This window comes from Thermobia domestica, chromosome 8 (assembly GCF_964235325.1).
Source record: "Thermobia domestica chromosome 8, izTheDome1.hap1.1, whole genome shotgun sequence".
NCBI classification, from domain to species: domain Eukaryota; kingdom Metazoa; phylum Arthropoda; class Insecta; order Zygentoma; family Lepismatidae; genus Thermobia; species Thermobia domestica.
The window spans coordinates 230,023,129-230,044,655 of record NC_137461.1 but is presented as its reverse complement, the minus strand read 5'-3'; the positions used below and the strand labels follow the sequence as shown (position 1 = coordinate 230,044,655).

General features: G+C 36.4%; 1 long non-coding RNA gene across 1 annotated transcript in view; it reads right to left on the bottom strand.

Moving 5' to 3' along the window:
• Positions 1-390: 390 nt before the first annotated feature.
• LOC145693471 (uncharacterized) overlaps positions 391-21,527 on the bottom strand; it is a 62,565-nt gene continuing 41,428 nt past the window's right edge. The window contains exons 3-5 of the long non-coding RNA XR_014132789.1: positions 17,845-19,128; positions 7,236-7,656; positions 391-1,471 (exon numbers count right to left, since the gene is read on the bottom strand). This is a non-coding gene — a long non-coding RNA (uncharacterized LOC145693471). The remainder of the gene's footprint in view (positions 1,472-7,235; positions 7,657-17,844; positions 19,129-21,527) is intronic.

Genomic DNA, 21,527 nt, shown 5'->3' with positions numbered 1-21,527 from the left:
TATCTGGTGTTCTAAAAATGGCGCCCACGAACATCAGAGCGCTACTCTTCAGATCAAAATAAAGCACAAATCCTATATAATGGCATACTGTCCAGGGCCTCCTTCTGTCGTTATAGAGAATCAAAATTTCACTATGTGGCAACGTCGTAGATTAACTTGGAACCATTACCATTTCTCCATCAAACAGTTGTTAGGCCTACGCTAAGTGGGCTAGTGTTATCGTATAGGCTAGGGCCTATTGACTTTAACTTCCATCTGGAAAGAATCGATGTAACTATTTGATAAATTGGTAATATTCTTTGTGGTTTTTTTTATCTGCGATGTTGCCACATTGTAGATATATAGTGATGGACATTATGCTGTATTTTCATTCAATTTAATAATAACAAATTTTCTTAATATAAGCATTTATTTTATTGAAAAATTCATTACAGTGTTTTTCGTTATTATTATGAATGATTTAAGTTTCTTAAAATGTCATATCTCATAATTATATTCTTAGGTCAATTTATTTTAAACACACGTATCTCTCTCCCGTGAAGCGAGATTCATACAGCGAGAATTGAATATATCTAATTTCAACAATAATAATAATATTCATTCCTTATATTTCATTTATAAAAACAATAGTTCTAAAATATCAGGAAAATATTTGTGTTTGAGCGTATAATGTTAATAAGACATACGTTATGCTTTTTTTTTTTTTATCTCATTTCTAGGCAAGAATACATTATCTTCATTACAAATAGAATGGACGATTATAACAATTGGCGTAAACAACAGCGTTCAACGAGTCTTTGCGTTACTACGTAATACCATAAAATGCAGTATAAACATGTAAATATAATAGGGACCTTAGTTTTCACGACATCACAAAGTTTGGCAAAAGTACGTCTAGTGTTGCGTTTACAAGAAAAAATCGTCCTATAACTTTACCATCGATATTCTTCTAAAATATTCTTCAATACTTGTATTCCACATTAAAGTTAAAAGTAAGAATGGTTATAGAGGTACTGCTTGAAAATTTTATTATTCAATCTTATCTCATGATGGTTAATCTTATCCCATAGTAATAAAAGCAACAAATTCTGGATAAACTCTACGATAAACTCTGGTAACAATAACTATGATAATATACAATAAGTTGATAACAAGATTTACAACATATTTCAAATATCGTTTTGATAAATATACTTCGTAAGTAGCGTTAACAAGACTTCATAACATTTGCTGGTAATTCTTCATAATACGCGTTACACTTCAGTTCTTATGATCACAATACATACGCTTCATCTCTTAGGTTCACTACAAGTTCCTTAGATAGCAGTTTCTTCTTGAATGGTCATTACTTCTTGAATAGGCTTTACTCTCTACATAGGCATTACTCTTTCGATAGGCAAGAATGTATATCATCAGCATCTTGCCGCCAGTGTCCAGCCGAAACTGGACACTGTTGCACCTCACAAGGAGCCTATTAAACGAGGGAATCAGAAAATTAAGTTCCAGCATATAATGTAAATGAAGTAAAATGGATGACATGACTAGTAGTCTAAAAGAATTATTAATGTTCATAAAAGCCATGATCAACTCAGAATTCTTATTCCCAGTGGGTAAAAGTAATCTCAAATGCTGTCTAACAATAAAAACAACACTTTATTGACGTCTTTTAATAAAATATGCCCTTAAAATACAAAGGGTTCATGGTGGACAAACAACATGTGCATCGGTTTTCTCGGAGTTTCTTCCGTTTTCTTCATTCTATCATTCTATTCATGATCATAATCACCATCTTTCTTAGCCTCGGTGTGTAATCTTGGAAGTTATTTTTTTTAAAAATTAATTAATATAATAGTGCTTTACATTTAACTAATTAGGAGTTTCTTTCGGTTCCAGAAAGGAAAGTGCAAGATGGAGTAATTAACTGAAATGAAACAATGACCACCTTCAGAGATTTTGCGGTACTTTTAATCAGGGGGTGAAAGTGAGGAGGAACGCTGTTGGACGCCGTTCCTTCACTTCCATCGTCTCCCCACTTCCTAAAAGAAATTACAATGAGCAAAGATAGGCACGGGGGACGGCATGACGTCATGTATCCCCCTACCTTTTCAGATCCACTTTTACTCCTGCTTTTAATGCATATTGAACGAAGTTTCGAATATCTAAAAGTTGCAGTACACATCAGAGTGCTATACGTGATGCCTTCCTATCTTTTGCTCTGAACTTTGCTTCGGTTGTAATATGCAGCACATCAAAATGTTTACTAAAGACCAAAATAGTAAAGTTAAATTGTTCTATTTCCTTGAAACAAATATACGTTTTTTTTAAATGCAATGCAGTATTTAGATCAGGCATGCCCAATCCCTTTCCTGCGGGGCAGGTGTGACCAACAATGTCAAACATAATTTCACTATTTTTTTTTCATTGATTTTAAATTATTTTGTATTAAATGCTCAAAAGATAACACTTGTAATTAAAAATTGAATCTATAGATATAGAGCAAAATCTAACTGGGTCATCGTTTTCTAGCCTAAACTGCTAAGGCTAGAAAGGAAAGAATGAGACTAAAATATATTCCATAAATCTCTCTTCACCCGAAGAGGGGTATTTGAGCTAGTAATAGTATAAATGCGTTGTTTTTCTTTAAATTAAAATTTTCCAACTTTTTTCACAAAAAATAAAATCTGAAAGTTTTCAAAATTTAAAAATAAATAAAACAATAATTGCATGAGTGAGTTGCAATATACACCGCATGAGTGAGTTTGCACCGCGTCATCATCCTTAGAAATTGTAATTCAGACACCCTATACTGCAATTGCTATTACTTGTCCTTTCTGACAGCTCGGTGCGCGTACGTGGTGCTCAATGCTGTGTTGCCAGTTTTGCGTCGAGAATAATTGAAACACGAAATTATTCACTGCAAGCAGGCACGTAGCCAGGATTTCGTGATAGGGGGGTCCGTGAAAAAATTACTGTAGTTATCACACCAGGAGTTCGATCATTCTAAACTATTTTGCTGGCAACATATATGCGTTTGTTTAGCCAGGATTTCGTAATGGGGGGGGGGGGGAGTGGACGCGACATGAAATACTGTGGTTACACACCAGATCAATCTAAACTATTTTACTGGCAACATGCCCATATTGGTTTGTTAGGACAATAAAATGAGGATATGTTAGTAAGTATTTTAATTTAAAAAACTATGAAAAAATATTGAGTAAATATAAAAAAAGTATTGAAAAGTCTTCCGAGGCCATTCGAACTTGGTTCTTCTTTTTTTCTTGTCTTTTTTTCTTTTCCTTATCTTCGTTTAATGCCGTCAAGGATAGCAATGAGATCTCTTTCGGCAGTAATGACATCCTATAAAATGGATTAGTGTTGCCGTGAAATTCAAAATAGTTCATATTATTGATGATATTGGGCATTTCTTAAGTACTACCTACCTGAGAGTCTATCTGATCGAACATGTTTATCGATTGTAATTTGTAGTCCATAGGAATAGCAGGGACATAGATGGAATTCGGAATGCTTTGTTACAATAATATCCATTTTCAACTTGACTTCGCTCCCTGCACACAAAACTCCTCATAAGAAAGAGTAGGGCTAACCAAACGCTTGCTGTAGCTTTATATTTTTGACGCTGATTCATCTTTTTCTCGCTTCTTTTTGTTTCATCCTTCCTTAACATTTCTTGACCCGGACCCACTCCTTCACTACGTGCCTGCTGCAAGTAAATCCCAGTTTTATAAAATTAAATGATAAAAGAGATCTAAAAAGAATGCTCTCAATAACCAGCAGGTTGACTATTCAAGTTGACATTCGACGAAAACAATGTGCATTTGTTTATATTCAAATTGGCAACGTTCGGAAAGGGTGGAATGTTTACCATTACAGAGCGAGAGAAATGAACCACTATAATTGGCTGAACGTGCTCTTGCTACTAAAACAGTTCTTCTTGCCTGATTGTTATGATCACGTGCAGGAAGAAAAAAACAGAGGAAAGCAACTGTCAGAAAAGACCAGTTGTATCAAACGGGCTTTAATAATGTAAATTTTATTTCTACATGAATTTTAAATGAATTTGCAAAATATTCCTTTATTTTTCCATTGAAATAAATATACCTATGGTATAACGTCTTGGGAAATTATATCCACCATTATTTTTGTCTCTTTGGTTTGATCATATTGACATTTCGTGTGAGAACTATTTAAGTAAACAACCCACTAAAAATTAAAAGTAGATTATCAGTCTTTAAAGTTACCATTTCCTTGGCAAAACTTTGTCGTCCATCCATAACTGTTGAACCCTTAGTTTGCGCAAGTTGAAATTTGGTGTGTAGACTAATGAACACGTGTAGAATCCAATAACATCAAATTCGAGCTATAATATCAAAAGGTATATAGTTTGTCACGACCAAGATCGGTATATTTAATATCCGACCTCGACCAGAGACAGACTTGGCTCTACTTACGTGTGGTAGGCCTACTTTATTTCTCGGTAACTACTAGCCGAATCGGAACGAAATTTGGCGAGCAAGTAGCCTATCGTCTAAGGAATAAAGATTTTATATTTGGTGGCCGAACTCGGCAGGGACAGGCTCGGCTCACCTTGTATGTAATACTTTACTTGCATTTTCTATGTGAATTAATTTTTAAAAGGGTATAAAAGGCAACATAGGCTGTGTTCCACAGCTTTACACGTCAGGAGCTTCCGAATTCGGTTCACTGATTGTGTTCAGATTGTTAAATTCTTAAATTTTGGTATAGATGTGAAAGATTTTTAAAAAAATTCAAAATATCCATTGTTAAAATGTTTGAATTCTTGCTACTTCCTTGTCAGAATATAGAAATCTTTTCCGCTGTTGGTAGAAACAAAACTTTAAATAATAAATTTAATTCTTGGTTATAAAAATTACACTAATACAGGGTGGCGCGTATCATATCTACCAATCGCATTTGGCATATCTGAACAAATGCGGGTATGAATTCTGCGCATGTGTATATCACTATTTAGGAAGGAATCAGGTACTTATTATTCCATGGAGTGGTGGTCTGTGGAAACACGAATTGCAGCGGCGGAATATTATTCCAACTGGTTCTGTCACGGAGACTCAGTGGTCACTGCGGCGGAACAGTGATGGTCATCATATGGCTGTACACAAGAGGCACAGTATTCTCAGGTAGGTGAGACAGTGGAGGGCCACTGGTATAGTTTCCAACCGGCAGTCACGAGGCCGGGGAAGAGATGTTCGAACGTATGAGAACCTGAAACGAGTGCACGTATCATTTGAAAGTAGTCCCAGACGTTCAGTACGGTGATGTACACAAACATAACAACTGTCGCGACGTTCACTGAGACGATACTGGCTAATTTCAAGTTCCATCGGTGTAAACTGCAGGTGGTTCACGAGTTGAGAGAAACTGGTAGGCTAAACAGACCCGTCAAGTGCACTGACATTATTGCAATGATTGACTGAGAACCACTGTTTCTCCAACAATTGCTAATGTCTGATGAAGCAAACTTTTTTATAACTGGATATGTTGGTAAGTGAAACTTCCAGTATTGGTCTCAGGAAAATCCACGACGCTTACATGAAAAGCCCCAGGCAAGTCTCAAAGTTGTGGTATGGTGTGCAGTTGGTATGTGTGGGATTTCTTTTTCTTTCTTTCTTCTAAGGATGACGAGGATGTACAGTAACTGCGAATGCCGACTGCTACAGCAAAATGTTGCAGAATTTCCCATTCGGGAAATACTGTACTCCGACAAACGTTTCCAAACCGTGTGAAATCCCATTCTGGTGATGTGACATGAACATCCTGTTACCCAGATTTAACAGCTCCGGATTACATCTTCTAGGGTTTGTGAAGGAAGGGGTATTTGCCAAGTGTTTGCAGAGATTTGATGAAGACCGGCATTCACGGGAAAATTAGCGCAACTCTGGAAGGCATGTTAAGGCATATGAAACCCTTCCCGTATCGCTTTCAACACTGCATCCAGGCAAACGGGGAACATTTGGCGAGATCGTTATTTTCAAAACGTAGTGAGGTCTATCGATATGTGATACATACTGTAGTAATTGTCAGTTTATGTACTTGTATTTCATAACTGCATTAAATTACTACTTACATACACCATGTTTCTGTTGTCGTTCGAAGTTGGTGGATATAATGCAGGCCACCCTTTAATTAACCAGCTACATCAATTTTCCAAGAATTATGCTTTACTTTACATATTATATTTTAAAAAATGAGTTTTACCTGGACTTTTTTATAACGAAAATTGTATTTAGATTAGCAACCATATATGCCTAAAATGTTCTTAAACTTTTTGTTTTTTTTGAGCTTTTGGGTTGTTTTATGAGGTCCTACCCAAAATATCCGAGATTGTTTTTACTGGACAAACAAGTAGCAGTACGACATTCTGGACATCTCGAGGTATATTAGCTACTGCACCACAAAGTTGCGTCATTTTTGGTGCATCAGTTGTGAGTTGTAGTTGTGCGTGTTAGAACATATTTCAGTACTTCTCCGATTCATCAAATGGCTGACGTTAAGGAGCAACGGATTTGTATCAAGTTCTGTGTAAAGTTGAAGAAAACTGCAGCCAAAACCCACCGCATACTGAAAGAAGCATTTGGTGAGAGTGCACTGAGTCAAGCAAGAACATTTGAATGGTTCAAGCGTTTCAAAGAAGGCCGCGAATCTGTGAAAGATGACAAACATTCTGGTCGACCGTTAATATGCATAACACTGAAAATGATCATGAAAGTGCGAGATGATTCGCGAAGACAGCAGGCAGACAATTCGTGATGTTTGTATCACACTTCGACTGTCGTACAGTGTATATCAACGAATTCTATCCGATGAACTGAACATGAGACGAATTGCACGCAGTAGCGAAGTTTGTTCCTCGCCTTCTCAGAATCGATTCTGGCGTGCATTGAGCTGCAACAAAGAGTTCTAGAGTGTCCAAAGTTCTTATCCAGAGTCATTACAGGTGATGAATCTGGGATCTATGGTTATGACCCGGAAACGAAGCAACAATCAACACAATAGAAGGCGCCATTTCTCCTGGGATCGTTGCATACATGCCGGAGGGGACTACTTTGAAGGTAACGGAGGACATTAGGAAATAAGTATAGTTTTCTGATTTTTATAATGACATTCTCGGATATTTTGAGTAGCACCTCGTATTAATTAGACAGTAAGAAGATACTTTAATATGTATATTTTCTTACCAACTTCTTTCATTCCGATGGAGTACCAAAAGCCTTTTTCCCATGGCTAATAAGGCTCTTCTCCCTGTTTTCCACTTTTTAAAAAATGTTAAGAAGCTGGGGCAATGTTACAATATGGACCAAAAACTACTTTCTCTACTAAAAACAAAATTGAAGTAACTGAATTTGTAACTGCATGCAATAGTCTTCTTATAAGATATTTTTTGTTGTCTTACTTATCACTTCGTAACTTGCGCTTGCGGATTCAAGGTTTATAAAAGCGTCCAGATAATATTTGTTAGGGTTATTCATACAATTGTGTGACATAAAAATATAATAATTATTTGAGATTGTAGCACTGTATTTTTTTAAATCATTATAAAGTTCAGACCAATTTAGTAGGGAACGGAGAGAAGAGCCTTAAGTCTTGAATTAAGGAGATCTGAAATAAAAATTAAACTATATCAAATTATTTTTATCTTGAATGTTATAAAGACAAATAAAAGGTTTATTCAGAAATTGGACATATTTCATACATACATACAAACACATTGAAATAAATCTGCTGTTTAGATATCCGACATAAAAAAAAAAAAATCATTGCTTAAGTTTTCTTTTGTCGTATAGATACTACTTTATGAAATACAGTGGAAGTTCTTGAACTAATATATTAATTTATTAAGGTTACACTTTTACACAATTTAGTGTTGTGCTCTTTCGTAGCCAACTTGCTGAGCTGCTTAGACCCAGTATCGACTTCCGGTGTGAGTACATCCCTCGGATACAAACCCAATTAATAGTTTCCCCGATGTCTCCCTAACCAGTACTCCCCGTCTCAATACGTCTAGGTGTTTCTAGCAGTAATATAGTAGAATCAAACGTTCACCCATAAATTTTTGTTAGAAGGGATTCAAAGTTTAGGGGAAGGGGGTCCAATACAACAAGACACTATGTCTATATATTATTGAATCAATGCCTGCGCCCGAAACGACGATAAGTAATTGTGTTTGTGAAATACTGTCAGGTATATTCTGAGAAAAAATTATAAAACTAGATTTTTTTTTTAAATAACAAAACAAAGACCACAGATGAAGTGTAACAGTTCTTTTATCTACACGCTTATTTGCAGTTGTGTTACATGTGTGAAAATTTAAGACTATTTTTAATGCACCGCTTATGCATGTGACGCAGGAGTTGTGTTGCTACCCTAGTTTCGCAATGCCGGCAGCAAAAAAAAAAAAAAAAAAAAAAAAAAAAAGTTTTATTGTCATTTTTTTCTTTTAATCTTCTGAGGATGAAAATTTAAGCCCAGGGCGGTTTAAGGCTTTTGGGGCCCTGGAGCCGAGTATTTCAAGGGGGTATTATGTTACGAATAATTAAAGCTCATAAATTTTCTTTGCTGCCTTCCACAGCCTCATAGGCTTACCAAAATACCGAACTATGCTGTAATATTTTAATGTGCTCTAAGTTCACAATAATAAGTTTAATTACGTTCATTATTAAAATGCCCATATACTGCCGTGAAACACACAAATTGCAAATACAAGCCAAACGGTCATCAGTCCCTGTAAAAACACTAATAGAGTAAAGGAGATTTGGAAAACCTTCTAGATTTACTCTAAGTTATGACTGAGATATTTCAGAGGAATTGTCACAAGCTAATAATTTGGTTTGTAATAGAGGCCCAAAATAACTCATTTCCTCACAAAATAAGTATCGTGAAGACGCTGGTGGAAGAAGACTTAACTCTAGCGATAATGTGAGCGTAGCGAGCGGGGAAAAAATTAGCATGAGTCTGAAGCCTATAATGATTGCTATATTTTAGTATTAAAAAGAGGGAGTTTTGGGGGTCCCCTGAGCCTGGGCTCCATTGGCTCCGCCCTCTATCGGCTTCTGTTTAAACCTATTAATTGTGTTTTGTTTGTTTTCTTTGGAGGGAGTAAGAAAAACATATATTTATCACATATATTATAAAACATATATTGTATCAGCACCACTGATGACTTCAGATTTTCTGAAAGGCGAATTTCAATGCGTAGAGAATGAAAAAAATACTGCAAAAATACTGCCGCATAGAGCATGATCTGATATAGCTTATGACCTGGGATAAATTGTGAAGCACTTGATTAGGGGAAATAATTCCCTTTAGTAGCCCAGTCAAAATAGGTTTTGTGTCGGAACAAATTCCCGGAGAGCTGAATTTTTTCCTGTTGATAGACTATAATGAGACATGTAATTTCCCAAAAGTCCCCGGTTCTCCCCCTTGTGCTTTCCCCCCAGCCCCCCGTAAAGGTGAATTTGCCGTCCCTCAGAAAATTAGCCATAACTCCGAAACCAGTGGAGCAAATGCTTCGCAATTTTTTTTATTTTCTTTGTCTAATGTTAAGCTACAAAAAATGTGTCTTTTATTTTTCTCGAGAAATGTATAGTTTCGTGGCAATTGTGTCTTAAAGAGAAAACAACAGTTTTTTGGCGGGAAAAATGTCCTTTAATTTTTTCCTCCGAGGTAAAGTAAAAAAATGTTTCAAATGAAAGTTTTAGATCGAAGTATAGGCCACCCCTTCAAATAATCACTGATCAACACCTCTTTCAGTTAAAAAAAAAGAAAAAAAAAGAAAAAAGTCATGCAAAAGTAACTTTTGTGAACGTCTGTAATATATACATATCAGAAGTGTCATTTCAGGGGATGTAGGGGAAGGGCGAGACAAAATTGTTCAACCAACATGAATAGCTTCACGTTTTCCATTAGTACATGATTATACTACTACGGATTGTTATATATCAGGGCCAATTGTAGCGTAATCGCAGGGCCGCAGTGGCTTAGTGGTAGAGCGTTCACTTCTGGTGGATGGGGTCCTTGGTTCGCTCCCAGCTCGCACCAAGTGAGCTTTGTGGTGGGCAAACACCGCGTGCGTGGGTTTTCTCGGAGTTCTCCCGTTTCCTCCCACTTCCTTCATTCCACCATTTCATATTTTTCATCGTCGCCGTCTCCTTTAAAATAGCTGGCATAACCGTAGGACGTAATACTTAAAATTTTCATTTCATCTCAGATTTTGTTTACGGGGACAAGGATCTTCGAGAATAGTTTCGCGTTTTTTTTTTGTTATATATATATATATATATATATATATATATATATATATATATATATATATATATATTAGTAGGGTCTATACAATTTTTCCAAACATATATTACTCAAACTCCGGAAAGGATAATTTTCCCCTCTGCTCTCCCCAAATTACGTTCCTGGGTAATTGCGACCCGAAATTTTGGTCTATAATATTAGAAAATAAATTAACACATTTTATCGTTTAGTTTCAAGCGCAAATTCTAATGAACCCGCTTTTTTTTTTTTTTTTTTTTTTTTTTTTTTTGTCAGTGTTCGCATGCGACTCTCTTGATTGTTAGCCTCCTCCACTTGAGTGTTTAACTCCCTCACCTTTCAACTATGGACTGCCCTATTCAGGTTGTCTATAATTCCAACAAACTTGCACTTTCCCTGTGCTTAACCAATTTTGTTTAGAACTAAAATGAAAATTTTTCCCATTAATTCTGGGAAACACACACACACATTAACCTTTTTCAGATATAGTTTTTTTATCTTCTCTATAACTGTTCAGTGCGTACTGAATTCATTATTTCTTGGGACAAACGAAAGGTTTGGCAACAGTGTAGCAGCTGACAGCTGAGGACATGTCGCTCTTTAGGGATCAGTTGGTTCTCATGTCGGTCGATAATGTTTACACTTTTTTTTTTCGTTGTACGTTTCCTAGAACATGCAATACTTTAAAAACACACACACACACACACACATACACACACACACACACACACGCACGCACGCACGCACAACTTCAAATTTGCAGCAACTATGAGTATTAATGGAACAATACTCTTACTGAGCTTGAAAACGTTCAACTTTTTTGTTGTGCAGCTTTACGCCAAAAGTTCAATCCATAAAAAGGCCTTAAGATCAAATCTTTAGGCTACATCCATCGTTTCTCTGCTAAACAAATATACGTAGGGTTTTTCTTTTTAAGTAGGTGAACAAATGTATGTCGAGTTATCAAATTTGGAGGAAGGTCCGAAGCCGGTGGACAACACGCATGGAAAGACCCATGAGTTGAATAGATATCGTGTCCGGAGAATGGCTGAGTGTGTAAGACTTTCCTTGAGCGACTTATTACTACCATCCAGCCATTTGTCCTTGATTACCCATTACTCAGATAGTTTTCCCCTTACAAGGAACTTGCAACTGTATTCATACAAGAATGGCAAAACATGATATGTGCATTTGTACAAGGAAGCAAACGAACGGCCACCTACATAGGCATTTTTCTTTCTTTCTTTCTTTTTAACTCTATCTTCAAATTTAATAAGTTAATCCTCTTTTTTCTGCTCTTGGAAATGACACTCCTGGAGTGGTCATTTCACTCGCATTACCATTTCCGGTTTTAATAAAGAGATGCGGGTTTCTGTCTTGTCATCCAATTTCCTTGTCTTGCCAACTCTTTCTTTTTTTTCTCCCTATCTTTTTCTTCCTTTCTAGAAAACGAGACGAGAAGTTTCTTATTCTGTATTTTAGAATTGTTTCGCAAAACAAGAAGAAAATGGTGGCAATTAAAAAGGAGTGGTTAACAAAAAAAAAAAAAAAAAAAAAAAGGAGACAGAGATGAAGAGGAAAAAGGGATAAAATAAATTGGTCACGGAAATTAAACAAAATAAATAAATAAAATCTGTTACTTCTCGGCTTTCTTCCGGCAGGTTTTCTTCCCGAGACCCTTTATATGTATGCACTGCTAAAGAGGAAATTCTTAATTAAACCATTAGATTTAGGTGTGACCAACTACCGGACTTAAAATCTGAAAATGACCGAAACGTGACATATTGTTGTCGTCCTACTTGCGTCAGTCTTATGTGCGACAGGAACTGTTAACTGTTCTACGAGGGACCGATTCGATCTGTTAACTGTCGTATGAGTCACCGATTCGTTCATAATAAGATAATAGAAGAACACAAGTTTCCCTCTTCTTTAACTTCTTTCATGCTAGTGTGATTTATAACCTAACAAAATGTACTACGAAAAATTTACGTTCCTAGAGATCGCATTTGAAAAACAGTAATTTGTGTATTTGAAATTATTACACAAGTTACAAATTTCTAAGGAATTAGCTATATCAGATTGCTATACGACAAGCTTTTATGTAAAAGTCAAAACAAGGAGGAAGGCAAATTAAGGAATTAGTTTAAGTTTTGGTAGCTTATAACAAGGGGGGAAGGTAATTTACAGAATTTGTTTACCTTTTGCATTGTTTAGAGGGTACTGCATTGTAATTGGTGGGATTGGTTGGGAATAGCCAATCACATGTAAGGGATCTCAAAAGCTGTCTTTTATTATTGAAATGTTTTTCTCATTTATTCATAGAGTTTTAGGAAGTCTCAGAACTGGATACTTGACGAAACTGTTACACGTTTAAGTTTTCCAAAATAAAATATATTGCTTTGCTTAGTGATTAATTATATTTCAATTAAATTAAGTACAGAAAACAGTGCTTTTGAAGAAAGAGGATATTACAACTGGATTTTCAATAATTAATTACATAGTTTTCATGGAAATAATCATGTTGTCTCGGTAAGTTATTTGATATGTTTTATGTCAAATCTAACTCAAAATTAAGATTAAAAAGTTTTATTTGCACTCACAGTAGAGGCAAACAATACCACTGGCACGTACATTTTTCATAGCGAGGTTGTTCGCATGCTAATAACGCCAGAGGCAAACATCTTTTAGGAGAGGGAATCATATCATCTTCCATCATCTCAATGTAAATTAATCGGTCGCTCATAGGACAGATAACAGTTCCTATCGCTAATAGGACTGTCGCTTCTGGGACTAATTCGACATATTATATTTTCCATCCTCATTAGATATACATATACATATTTAATGTCAATACGGGTATTTTCAAAACTTCTATTTTACCCTGAAATGAAATTCACTTACGTTAATTGAGATTTACAGATTTCATACCATTATAGGGTGAACTTCGTCTCATACTGTGCTGACTCCATACAGTTATGTTGATATGTGAGCCCTGACAAAATTGACTGGCGCGGTGGCTCAGTGGTAGAGCGTTCACCTCCGGTGCTTGGGGTCCCTGGTTCGATCCCAGCTTGCGCCGTGTGGACTTTGTGGTGGACAAACACCGTGCTCGTGGGTTTTCTCGGGGTTCTCCCTTTTCCCCCACTTTCTTCATTCCATCATTTCATTCATTTCTCGTAATCACCGTCTCCTTTAGCCTAACCGGCATAAAAGTGGGACGTACAACTCAAAGATATTTCATTTTCATTTTAGAGGTGCTCAGTTTTATGACGTGTTTATTTGTATGTGTAAAGCATTTTAAAGTATCGCATTATGAAACAGATACATTATTTGACCATTTTTCATGTTGTGTTTCACATTTTATTTGTTTATTTATCTATATTTACGGAAATAGATTTTGAGAAGAAACTTGCGCAGAACGCCATAATATGTCGTTGCCAAACTTGTACGTTTACTGTGGTAGTCACAATAAGAAAATTCCTGGATTCTAGCGTTGTTATTCGAGGAGCGGAACTTACCTATGAATTGCGGCAAGGATCGAAAACTAATTTCTCCAGTACGTATCCAAGCAGAATTCCATAATTACTCCCGTTATTATCTGGTATCAGTAAACACTCGACACTATCTGGCAACGCCACACTATTCGAGTAGCGTTTAGCATAGCACCGAGAGCACCTAGTGATCCACCTTAATTGTATCTATAAGCTATTTTATATATACACATACAGATATATATTAAATATTCTACTCTGAAGAAATAACTATGATAAAATTTCGTCTCGCAAGATTTTGACCAGCAAGGTTGTAATCATGCGAGATAGTGGCCCGTGAGGTTGTAGCAGTGAGATAGTGGCCCGTGAGATTGTAGCAGCGAGATTTCGGCCGCGAGATTTTGTATTCAAATCCAAGTTATCTTTCAGTTTGGTGTAGCGGATGAAGCCTATCTATATCTTTATGATACGGAGACGAATAAGGCTTTAAAATGGCGCAAAACCTCGTATTCACAGCCCTTGAAGTTCGGGCATTAGATTGGACACCGAAAATTCCTAATTACTTCTTTTTATGTTTTTATTTGTCAAGAGGGTTATTCTGGTAGATTACCTGGAACGGGACCTTACCATAGCTGTTGGTCGTCTTGAGACAGGTCAAAGCGTTACAGAGATTGCACGTGTGATGAGAGAAGCACAAAGCGTTAATTCCCGATTGAAGAAAGTTGCTATGACCAGAGGAACGGCTGTACGCCTGCATGATAGAGATCGTGGTAGATGAACAACAGCTCGACAGGATCGCTACATTGGCCAGTTGGTTAGAAGAAATAGACGTGCCACTTCTGCGCAAATTGCTAGGGAGTTTGCCGGGGAGTTAGGTGTTCGTGTATCACCCTGAACAATTTCACAACGACTCAATAGTGTCGGGTTGTATGCGTGGAAGCCCGTTAAAAGTGCTCCAATATTTCCCACCCAGCGCCGTGCCAGATTACAGTGGTGAATGGCACATAGTGATTGAAACGATGTTATGTTCTCAGATGAGTCACGGTTCTGTGTGTCCAATGGTTCCGGCTATCAATTGGTGTGGTGAGAACGAGGAAAACATTACAATTCACCGAACATTCATGAGAGGGGACATGTGTGATGGGTCTGGTGTTATAGTATGGGCTGGCATCATGAAAAATGGACGAACACTACTAGATATTTCTGCAGGCAGATCCGTAACCGGAGAAAGGTATTGTAATGAGATCCTGGCAGGATATATTCGTCTTTCTTCAGTGGGCCCAGAGTTCGTGTTCGTAGATGGCAACGCACGTCCATACAGAAAAGACCAAGTTGAAGAGACCCTGGAGCGTAAAAATATCTATCGCATGGACTAGCCAAGTGTTATCCTGATCTTAATTTCATTCAGCATGCCTAGGATGCTCTTAGACAACGAGGTGCACAGAGCAATTTACCACCATTGACCCTTCAGGACCTGAAAACTGCCCTAAGGAAAGAATGGGACAACATACCCGTGGAACTCATGAACTATTTCGTGGACAGCATGGAAAACAGATGTGCAGTATACATTGGTGCTCAAGGTGGTCATATACTTTACTAATTTGCTCCGAGCTTCTCTCTGCCATTTTATCTCATTACTCCATAGTGCTCTCCATGTGTTTGATTTTTCACGTCCTGTTCCTTTCCATGATGACAAATTCCTGCCATATTTTGACAATAAAGCTTACATAATATATATCAACTTAAAAGGTGAAGCTCTACTTATATTGGTGGGGAGTGTTGCCTCACCACCCCTTCCGCAAGCAAAACCTGAAATGGTACTACTGCACGTACTCCTTTGGCAATAAATCGCATATTAACAATTAATTTTGCGAGTCAACGGTCTTCCATCTAACATGGCGCCCGAATCTAGCACCTTTTTTTTTACCTGTTCTCCAATAAAGGACACTCTCTGAAGACAACAAGATATCAGTTAAGTGATTTCGTCACATCCGCTGTCATTTTATGCAATGTTCAAAAAGTCAACTTTTTCGGTGTTAACCAATACACGTCTGCTAGCTAAAGAAAGTATAGATGAATGTACTTTATTTATTTCCAGGTTCTCTTACTTTCCTTGTCTTTCATGCATTTGTTGTTTTAAAGTTCTTTCTTACGGAAATTGACCCAAAAAAATGTGATGTTTTTGGTGCTTGTGGAAGCTTTGATTTGATTTGAGCTTGAGTTTAGCGTAACGTTCAGCAGCGACGCTATATGAGACATGGACCTACAGTTTAAGTGGGATCCGAACCACATGAGCTCCCGCCGAGAATCAAACCCGAATCTTCTACGTCAAAGATGAGTACCCCAACCGCTTAGCCACGAAGGAGTTCACTTCCGGAAACAAATAAAGCCGGAAGTGCTGGTGGAAGCCCATGTTATGCTTGGCCCATCTCTATTCGAAATGGAAATGTCTATGAGAAAGTTGCTACAAGAGTGTAATTAATTAATAAGAAAAAAAAGAAATGATTAGAAAGTTTAGTTCAATGACGTCACACATTTATTCTTTGTGCTAGAAATTGTCTTGCGAGTACACTGTAAAAAATCGTGTTATTTCAACGACATGCCTATGTGTAAAGACGATTGTGTTAAAATATAACACAAACAGGTGGTTAGAACAACTCACTCTCCATTTGGAGTTCTGTGTGAAATGCCGATAGTTGAAATGACACACAGCCTGTGTGTTAAATTAACACAAGTGTAGAATTTTCGGTGTTGTTTTCTGCGTGATTGCCAAATATGTTGGGCATCTAATTATAAAGGCTTATGTAGTGAAGATACAGACAAAGTATAAAAAAATACTTAAACCAATCCAGATATTCGCAAAATTTCAACATGCAAATCGCACAATGTGTTTTCAATTGTTTTACATAATGTTTCTGAAGAAATATGTCAACAGCGAGAAACAAAACGGACTAGAGCTCACTCAACCGGTGTTGACTGGGTTTCAAAAATGGCGGAAAACAAGCAGAAACACGATTAAAAGGCAAACATATTATAAGGATATAGGTAAGAGTTTCCTATTATTCTTGAACAAGATGTTGGTGAAGCTTGTGTTGGTGAGGACGACAAAAAAATCTTATGAAGATTGTCTAAGTGAAGCCTTCTGTAGTTTACTATCTTATTTTAAAATTAGAATCTTCAGTAAGCGTAAGCATGTACACCACAAGCTTTCCCAACACAGAAAAACGGTTATATCAACACCACACACGGAGTTATTTTAACACCAAAATATGTGTCATAGTAACACAGAAATGGAGTCGAACTAACACCAAAAACGGTATTAATCTGGTGGTCTGACTTTGAATTTTAACACAGAGAGTGTTGAATTAACACCAAAATGGTGTTCCTTACACGGCTTTGACCTTGAATTATGACACAGATTGTGTGTGGTAATAATAAGAAGATGATGTTGAAATAACACAGGAACTGTATTATATTGGCACTTGATATGGTGTAATATTAAGACAAAATAATTAATACAATACACACTGTGTTACTTTCTTTGTGTTGGTGCAACACCGCCACAAGTAACACTCAACACTTTTCCCCACACTACCGACCCTGACATAGTGTCGAATCAACACCGAAAATACTAACACAGATCCGAATTTAACACTGCTCAACACAGGTTGTGTGTTAAAAACATAACACACCCCCTGTGTTAAACGCCAACACAGCGGGGTCTGTGTTGAACTAACACCGCATAGTGGTTGTCACGCTGGAACCACTGCCCTGTGTTAAAATTGAGTTGAATTAACACAACCATTTTTTACTGTGTACGTCGTATAGAGGAAATGTTACACAATAGGATCATAATTTGAATATATATATATATATATATATATATATATATATCGTTTGCTATAAACGTTATGTCAACTTTTGCCTAAGTTTTGATGCAAAAAAAAAAAGTATTTATTAGAACTTCCAGACAGACATGAAAATTATTTAATCAACTAAATTAATAAATGTATTGTAATTAAAGTGCCCTTACCTTCTTTTGTAGTCTAGATGTTCACACCAACCCAGCAACGCTAGTTACGAAGGCAGCACTCTCACAAGAGATTTCCCCCTTATCTCTGTTATGGAGAGTGCTTGAGAAAAAGGGAAATTTTGAACCGCAACAGCACAGGAGTGAAAAGTACATATTCTGCAAGTTAAGGTAAACTAGAAATTCACAAGATGTCAATAATAATTATTATAAGGGGTTATCCTTAGTGAACCGAAACTCACTCCTATGACCTACATCTCCTGTTGCTGGCGGAGTTTCAAATTCAACGTTAAGATTTTGTTGTGGGTAATATCTTCTTCTTCAGTCAAAATTTAGTTGGCATTAATATTTTTTCTACATCCATGTCTTTCTACCTTTGTACTGGTTATTCGTTTCTTTGCTGGGGGAAAATTTGTGTTGATTGATCATCCGAAGTCAATATTTGTACAAAAACATATTGCTTTTACCATTAGCTAATCACTCTTTCTTGGTCATACTGGCGGATACTTAACGATTGCTAGTTTTTAGATTTCGTGCTTGTTCGTGTTTCTTCATTAATGTTCCACGGGAAAGAAGAAACGTGTATTTATCTGGGGTAACGGAAGTTTTGGTATGATATCTCATATGATTCATAATTTAAAAAAAAAAAAACGTAAATTTATTGCTGGGTCTTCACTACGCTCACCCCAACATTTTTGAATTTTAGTAAATAACCTCAAAGCAATGAATATGAAAATTTATCCAGTAAACCAGAGAGTATCTGCAAAGTGTTATTAAATGAACCATTAGTTGCTTTCGAAACCTCACGTATAGTGCAGAAATTTGAGTGTCTAACAATTAACGTCACAAATTGCGCACCCTAATTTCTGGCCTATAAGAAAAGCGTTTAGAAATTGTTACTAGTTTATTTAATAGAATTCTGTAGACACTATCTTATGTACTTGATAAATTTTTGATATTTCAGTGTCTGTCTAGGTTATTCAGTAAAATCCGGAAACGTTGCGAGGTATTCCGTAGTGAAGATTTACCGTAGTAGTTTTTCTCTTGATGAATGCATTAAATGGCTTAAATAATATAACATCCAAATTCTTTCCAGAAAAAAAAAAAACTTTTTCGTTGTTCTGTATGTCATTCCAATAATTCCAAATGCGTGCCATAAATTTACAGAACCAAATAAATTTTATCTTTTAAATTTCGATTTTGGGTACAAACATGTTTGTTGCATTGCCAAGTTGGTGCGGTAATCCATCGAAGTAGTTCAGTAGTAATGAATCTTTCATGGCTAAACTGAAACAAAAAGAAACAAAAAGTTTAATTTACACTTTTCAGTAAACAATCCCTAAACGTTACTCATTAATATTCTGTAAAATCACCACGTTTTACTACATTTCTGACATAATATGAAGAGTACACGGGGAAAACTTAAAGTACAAAGTACAAAATATACTTTTAAAAGACAGATATTGGTATCACTGCATGCATTGCTTTAACACACGAAATCAGTACTAAGGAAGACCAATATTAAGCAAGTTATGAAGTGAAAATGTAGTAGGAAGAGAGAGAAAGGTTCGATTTTTGTAATTAGAATTTTCAATTACATTTCAATTGAACTCTCCTTGTGTATAGTATTATCCAAGAGTATTCCGTTTTTTGAGGAGTACGTACCTGTAATTCTGTATGTAAGTACTATGGTTCCCTTTTACAAGCGAGTACACTAGTAATTTGCTACATTGTAAATACGCCACGTAATTGAACACTCATTACGCAGTGTTTTCAGTCATGAACACTTATTGCGTATGGTATTATTCCCGAATATAAGCCTATTTTGAGGTGTATGTAACCATATGTAAATGCATTATTCCCTTTTAGGTGTAATTACCCAAGTTACATAATAAATTGTAAGTACATCGAGTAACTGAAGTCTCATTAGGCAGAGTTACTATGTCAATTTTGAGCGTCTGTAACTCTGGTCACTGTGCTAGATTGTAATCACTTTCAGCGAGAGTAATTACATTTGGTCATATTACATTGTTGCCACTTCCGTCAAATTGAAGTATTTATAGGCAAAATGTTTTAATAATTTGGTGACAGGCAGCCGAAAGGACAGGCATTACCTTTTTATATATATGCTTGCCCATCTTGATTACGCCCTTCATAACATCATTCACATATGAGCATGAATCTCCTTGTCATTCCTCACAACATCTGTACATGTCCCTTTACAGACACAGATGACGAACGTCTTTTTAAAAATCGGCAGGAAGTAAAATAAAGGGGAGATTTTCTCGATTATTTCTTCATCTTGCATCACTTGTAAGATTAAGCCTACTTCCGGTTGGAGTTTCTAATTCATGTATGATCAGTGTTTGGTTTCTTCTTGTATGCAATATGTATTAAGCAAATATATTACATACACAATTAATTATAATATATCTGATGTATGGTGTTAATTGAGAAAAAGACTCCAAACAATAAAGATTCATCTTAGACTGGAGAAATGGTCATCCCTCGTTTTTCATTATCATTTGGGGCCGCGGTGGCTCAGTGGTAGAGCGTTCACCTCTGGTGCTTGGGGTCCCGGGTTCGATCCCAGCCCCCGCCAAGTGAACTTTGTGGTGGACAAACACCGTGTGCGTGGGTTTTCTCGGGGTTCTCCCGTTTCCTCCCACTTTCTTCATTCCACCATTTTTCATTCATTACTCATCATCACCGTCTCCTTTAGCCTAACCGCATAACCGTGGGACGTAAAACTTAAAGATTTCATTTTTTCATTATCATTTGGCCATGAAACTAACGCCTGAAAGATAAACAACCCCTGTATACACCGATATGATGTTGGAATGTATAACTTGTAGGATATGGTACTTTATTTTTTAAAAATTTCAACACTTCCACTGTACCCCTTAAAATGTAATAACGGTCATGTTTTTTTAAATATTCAATTAGAAATGGACAATCTATACAAAATTTGGAACCGATCAGTGAAAATGGTATGTTTCTAGTACTTGTGGTTTTTGAGATCTCATTGTTGAAAAGATTGGCGACAAACATAAACCTAGTATTCTAATATATAGATTATTTACTGCAAAGTATACTGAAGCAAGCATTATGGAACGCAGGAATCAATCATATAAATCTACAAAAAGTTCTAATATCTCAATCCACAATAAGTCATGTCAAAAAGAAGCGAAGTTCCGAATGAATACAAAAAAGTAAAGTTATTAATACAGCCAAATTACGTATTCACAGAAGTTAAATTGAGATATCGATTCTGCCAAATTCTTGAAATAAATTTCCTCATTCTGAAAGTATTTGAAGAACTGAATAACGAGACAAAGTACAAAGTAAGTGTGAGTCCCTGGTTTGAGCAAATTCAATCAACTGCAAGCGCTGATAATGATAATGAGCCTTAGCTCGGTTATGTAAGATCTTTATCAAAGACAGCGAATCCAAACATTTTAGCGAGCACAAAACAACGGAGAACGCCAGCCAGAGTGATTTTAAGGCGTATTCTATTCTTCCTTCAAACTTACGAGCGCAAACACTATTAAAGGTAGTGAAAATTTTATCTAGTGCAAAACGAGAGATCGCACGCCCTTTCAATGAAATGAAACCCCCCGTGAGAGTAATGACTGCAAGCATAAGCAATCGTGATCTTTCTTGAAATTATCAAATACGAACACAAT